Here is a 6,123-nt window from a genome sequence, read left to right on the forward strand (position 1 = left end):
AATCCATATGCAACAAAATGAAACTGAATCCCTTTCTCTCACCATGCACAAAAGTTAACTCAAAATGGATCAAGGAGCTTGATATCAAATCAGAGACTCTGCATCTGATAGAAGAAAAAGTTGACTCTGATCTATATATTGTGGGGTCAGGCTCCAAATTCCTTAATAGGACACCCATAGCACAAGAGTTAATAAAAAGAATCCACAAATGGGACTTACTTAAATTAAAAAGTTTTTTTCTCAGGAGGAGAAACAATAAGAGAGGTAAATAGGGAGCCTAAATCCTGGGAACAAATTTTTACTCCTCTCACTTCAGATAGAGCCCTAATATTAAGAGTATACAAAGAAATCAAAAAATTAAACAATAAGAAAACAAATAACCCAATCAACAAATGGGCCAATGACTTGAACAGACACTTCTCAGAGGAGGACATACAATCAATCAACAAGTACATGAAAAAATGCTCACCATCTCTAGCAATAAGAGAAATGCAACTCAAAACCACCCTAAGATACCATCTCACTCCAGTAAGCTTGGCAGCCATTATGAAGTCAAATAACAACAAGTGCTGGCGAGGATGTGGGGAAAAGGGTACACTTGTCCGTTGCAGGTGGGACTGCAAATTGGTGCGGCCAGTTTGGAAAGCAGTATGGAGATTTCTAGGAAAGCTGGGAATGGAACCACCATTTGACCCAGCTATTCCCCTTCTTGGACTATTCCCTAAAGACCATAAAAGAGTGTACTGTAGGGATACTGCTACATCGATGTTCATAGCAGCACAATTCACAATTGCTAGACTGTGGAACCAACCTAAATGCCCTTCAATAGATGAATGGATAAAAAAATGTGGCATTTATATGCAATGGAGTACTACTGAGCACTAAAAAATGACAAAATTATGGCATTTGCAGGAAAATGGATGGCACTAGAGCAGATTATGCTAAGTGAAGCTAGTCAATCCCTAAAAAACAAATGCCAAATGTCATCTTTGATATAAGGAGAGCAACTAAGAACAAAGCAGGGAGGAAGAGCATGAGAAGAAGATTAACATTAAACAGGAATGAGAGGTGGGAGGGAAAGGGAGAGAGAAGGGAAATTGCATGGAAATGGAAGGAGATCCTCATGGTTATACAAAATTACATATAAGAGGAGCTGAAGGGAAAGGGGGAAAGAAAAACAAGGGAGAGAAATGAAGTACAGTAGATGGGGTAGAGAGAGAATACGGGAGGGGAGGGGAGGGGAGGGTGTATAGTAGAGGATAGGAAAGACAGCAGAATACAACAGACACTAGTATGTAAAAACATGGATGTGTAACCAATGTGATTCTGCAATCTGTATATGGGGGAAAAAATGGGAGTTCATAACCCAGTTTAATCAAATGTATGAAATATGATATATCAAGAGCTATGTAATGTTTTGAACAACTAATAAAAAATAAAAAAAAATAAAAATACCCATAGAGATTTTGGGGTTTGTTTTAAAAACTAGATTTATTAAATTGTAATTTAAACAGAATAAGTTGCTAATTTTAAGTTATTATGCAATGAGTTTTGACAAATGAATACCATTAAGTCTCCCTCAAAATCACTACATGGAAATTTTAATTCATTTCAAAATGTAGGAGCTGTTTTTGTTCATCATTTATATTGTAATGAAATATAAATGGAGGAGTTATAAGTTTCAAGTTTTCCTTATGCTCCGATCTCATTTGTAATTAACTAAATTAAGCCACTTTTTCCTGGTTTGAAGAAAAAAGAAACTCAGATTCTGATTCAACTGGGCTGAGCAGGGCCTAGGGATATTATTATAAGAACTCTTCAAATGATTTTAATATGCAGTCCATTTTGAGAATTATTTTTAGAAATACAAAGAAAAACATCTCACATGGGATCAACCAACTCCTTCTGTCTCAGGAAAAGGGAAAATTTAGAAGGGGATTCAGGGTGTGTGTGTGTGTGTGTGTGTGTGTGTGTGTGTGTGTGTGCATTTTTCATTAATATAATGAAATACCTGAGGCAGGCTAACTTTATAAAGAAAAGAGATATATTTAGATCACAGCTCTGGAGATTGAAGGGCATGGTGACGGAACACATGTTAGAAGAGAGATCACATCAAAAACCAGGAAGTCGGAGAAAGACAGGGGTGGTTCATTTCCTTCAGAGGGCAATCCAGAAGCCCTAAGGACCTCCCACTTAGAGACCTCACCTCTTAAAGTTCCCAGAAACATTGCCACACTGACGACCAAGTCCCAACACATGAACCTTTGGAGGACAAAAACCTAAAAATCATGGCAGTGTGTATTTAGGATTCCTACTTATAGCACTCCACACTGGAGTTGGGAATATAAATGTCACTGCAGACTCTCTTTCTGTCTTTACATTGAAAATTCAATTTCTTTCTCCTCAGTTCTCTCACTGTCCCTCTCCTCTTCTACTTGTCCATCCTCTAGCGTGACTTCAGAAATACCTCACCTCCTCCTTGCACACTTTCAGTGTCCTTCTTCCTTCTCTTTCCTAGATGCTGACTCCCCCCCCTTTTCTTTCTACTCTATTGTCAGAGGAGTTTTGAATGGCTTTGCCCATCAAGGCCTGTCCCCTGGTAACTTGTCTCTGATACCTAGTCAATTATGGCATTGCCTTCTAGGGCCCAGAGAATAAACACAGCTCTTAAAAGGAAAACAGTGAGCTGAATTTGAGAAATCAGATTTTCTTTTTGAAAACACACTAAGATACAATCTAATCTAACTGAAGTTTGAAAATATCGGATGCATGTTTGTACAGTAAGAGGAGAGCAATCTAGGCATATTTTAGGACTACATGTAATGTTGGAGATGTGCTATCCAGAACCATGGGTAACATTCATGGGTGAAGGAGATCTATTTTCCCTGCCTCGCAAGTTAAAGCATGCATCCATCCAGATTTGATATGTGTTTTGAAATTGATTTGGTACCTGATGGAGGTCTAAAAGTGTTTACAATGAGAAATATCTGTTTTATGAACTCATGGTTCTTTGGAGGAGACACCAGACACCTGATACTGTTTCCAGAGCTATATCTGTAAGTTGGATTTGTTTGTTGAACTAAGTAAAAATAAAGGGTAAAGAAAGAAGCAGATATTGGCCTCCTCACCAAACAGGGCAGACACATTGGGGAGAGATTGCAAATTATGTCCTCTTACAAATATGGAACAAATAGTGTTATTTACATGTTGAAATAAACAGTTCATATTTTTAGAGACACATGTTGAAATATTTATGGATGGAATGCTACAATTTCTGGAATCTGGTTTAGGATGATGTGAGAGGAAGGAAGTGGATGGGAGTAGTGCTAAAATAAGATTGGCCATGGGTCAGTTATTGTTAAAGCTAAGTGCTAACTATATGGAGGTTTATTCTACTTTTGTTTGTGTTTGAGTTATAAAAAAAAATTAAAGACCATGATGTTCTCATTCCTACATATTGTGATGAAAATGTTGATCTGTATTAACTTGAATTGGCTTGTAGGTGCTTAAAGTTTGATACATGCTGCCTGAATGATTACATGTTGAATTGAGAAAACACTCAATCATAAATCAACTCACAAAGAAGAGATTAGGAGAAAAGAACAAGGTAGGTGACCCTGTTTTTTACATGTTCTTAATAGAAATCTTTGTTGGATGCTCAGTTGTCCTGGAGGACAGTTAGAGTACTTAGGAGTATCTTCTGTGAAGTGAGTGAGCATAAGAAGAAGGAGACCAAAGATATTAGCACTGATTGTCTCATGGGGTATAAATGAATCATGCTAAAGCGGGTTTGGGACACACTGTAATGACCGGCAATAGTTTGATAAAATACCTGATACTCAAATTCCTGGTAGACACTGCACATAGAGAATATTGGTAGAGTGAGTAGGCACATTATTAGGATATAGTTTATCTACAAAACCTTCCAGACAGTCAAGCAAGGAGTTTGGGGGAATTGTACAAATATAAATTTTTAAAACATCATTTTCAAGATCTGGTATGTCTTTGAAAAGACTTTTTTTTATAGAAAAGACCATAAATTCTCATCTTTATCTCTAGTTAGCAATTTTCTTCTCAGTTATTATGAGGCGAACTATCAGTCAGCAAGGCCTTGGCTGGATCCTCCATAAAAGTCCCTTGCAGTACCACACTGCAGACCCCTATGCCATGCCCTCCTGCTTTCACCTGGAAACACAGGGAAGGGAGTAAGATCATCAAAGAACTAAGCACATAACCAACTGTTGGGATTTAAGAAATTGCTGTCACTAAATTTCAACTGGGTTTATGCTTTTGAGCTCGTATATTAAGGAACTGCACTGAAAGAGGTGAAACAGGCCTTCAAAAATGCCTATTATGACTTTGCAGACTCACCCCCTAGAATCTCCCACTTTCCTGCAAGTTGAGTTTTCTGGTTCAGCACCCAGTTATGGAGCCTGATCACCTGGGTTTGATTTTCACTTTTACAATAAACTAACTCTGTAGTTTTGGAAAAGTTATACCTTACTCTTGAATTCTTAAGTTTTCTTATTTGTAAGATGAGCATTATAATGGTGTCCATCCCACAGGATTGTCAGGATCCAATGGGAAAATATCACCTGAGCATCAAACTCAGGCCTTTGCTGGGTAAATGGTGATCAGCCACCTTCCCTGGTCTGGGCATTACCAAGGCAGATGTCTTTCTTTCTTGCCCCTTCTGACTTTTATCTTCAATTCTTTGGCTTATAACTCTTTGATCCAAATTTGTGGCCCACTCCAGTAAGTGAACTACATCCTAAGATGGACAAAGTAACATACTCCTCTTTATTTTCTATAAATTATTTTTCTTATCTTTTTCATGTATTATCTTGGACACATACTCCATCCTTTATTCTGTGAATTTTAACAAGCCAGCTAAAAAGATTTATTGGTTAAGGGAAACAATAAACAACCAACTAAAAATATAAGTAAATGATCTGTGATTTAGGCTTGGAGAAGAGAGGAGATGAGAAGGTCGTAGGATGGACATTGATGGATGAGCTCCTTCAGAATAAAGAAGGCAGAGTAGGAACCGATAGAAACCACTCACTGGACTTATTAAAAATCATTGCTTTATACTCTTTTTGGTATTCATCATATATATACCACTGTTTGTTTCCCATGTGAACAAAAGCTGTAAAACCCTAAAGACACAAACAGGGCTTATTGCTCACCATTGTTTTGGTGACAGGGTTGGATGGGGAAAATAGGGGGTCCTTCTTCCCAGTGCAAACACAGGATACTTTGATCCACCTGGGTTTCTTTCCATGACTGAGTAGCCTCTGTCCTCTGTAACTTCTGGTCCAAATGCAGACAACGGCTTTCCTGGGAAGAGTCAGTATTTTCCTGGTCTATAGTATGCTGGCTGATGACAGGTGTTCAATGTGCACTGAACATACAACTTTCCTCTGCTTGGAGTCAGAAAAAATGAGATATAACCACCAGCCATGGTGACATGAAACTTTGGACCTTTCCAGCATGAATGCAGGAGGGCATGGCCTGGGGGTTTTCAATGTGGAATATAACAAGGGCTTTTTTGCAGGGATCTAGCCAAGGCCTTGCTGACTGATAGCTTTCCTCATAATAAACAGAAAGGAAATTTTTAACTGGTGATAAAGATGAGAGTTCCTGGTCTATTCAAAGAAAAAGTCCCTTCAGAGATAATACCAGTCTTTAAAAATGATGCTCCAAAAGTAAATACCATTGTATAATTGCTCCCAAACTCCTTGAGCGGCTGTTTGGAAGGTTTTGTAGAAAAACAGTAAACTAAGGATCTGTACCCTTTGATTTCTATTTTCTCTGAAAGTTGATGCTATCATTTCTTTGCTTATGAAGTGGCAGAGCGTCAATGCTTTTGACTCAGCCTGAAAGGCAAACATGACTACAGAGGCCAAGATAAAGAAAAGACACTCCAGGGATGGAGTTAGTAACTGGGGACTTCTAGGTGCAAGTTGGGTCTCAGAGACCAAAGGCAAGAGACCAAAGGCCTAGCACTGACTAGGCCAAGGCCCTTTCAAGGGAAAAGGGGGTTAGATAATGGGGACATTCCCACTCAGAAAATTGATTTCCTAGCAAGGCTCATCTTTTATTTGTAAGAACCCTTTTTCT

Source organism: Urocitellus parryii, unplaced genomic scaffold (assembly GCF_045843805.1).
Source record: "Urocitellus parryii isolate mUroPar1 unplaced genomic scaffold, mUroPar1.hap1 Scaffold_86, whole genome shotgun sequence".
In the NCBI taxonomy this organism is placed as follows: Eukaryota; Metazoa; Chordata; class Mammalia; order Rodentia; family Sciuridae; genus Urocitellus; species Urocitellus parryii.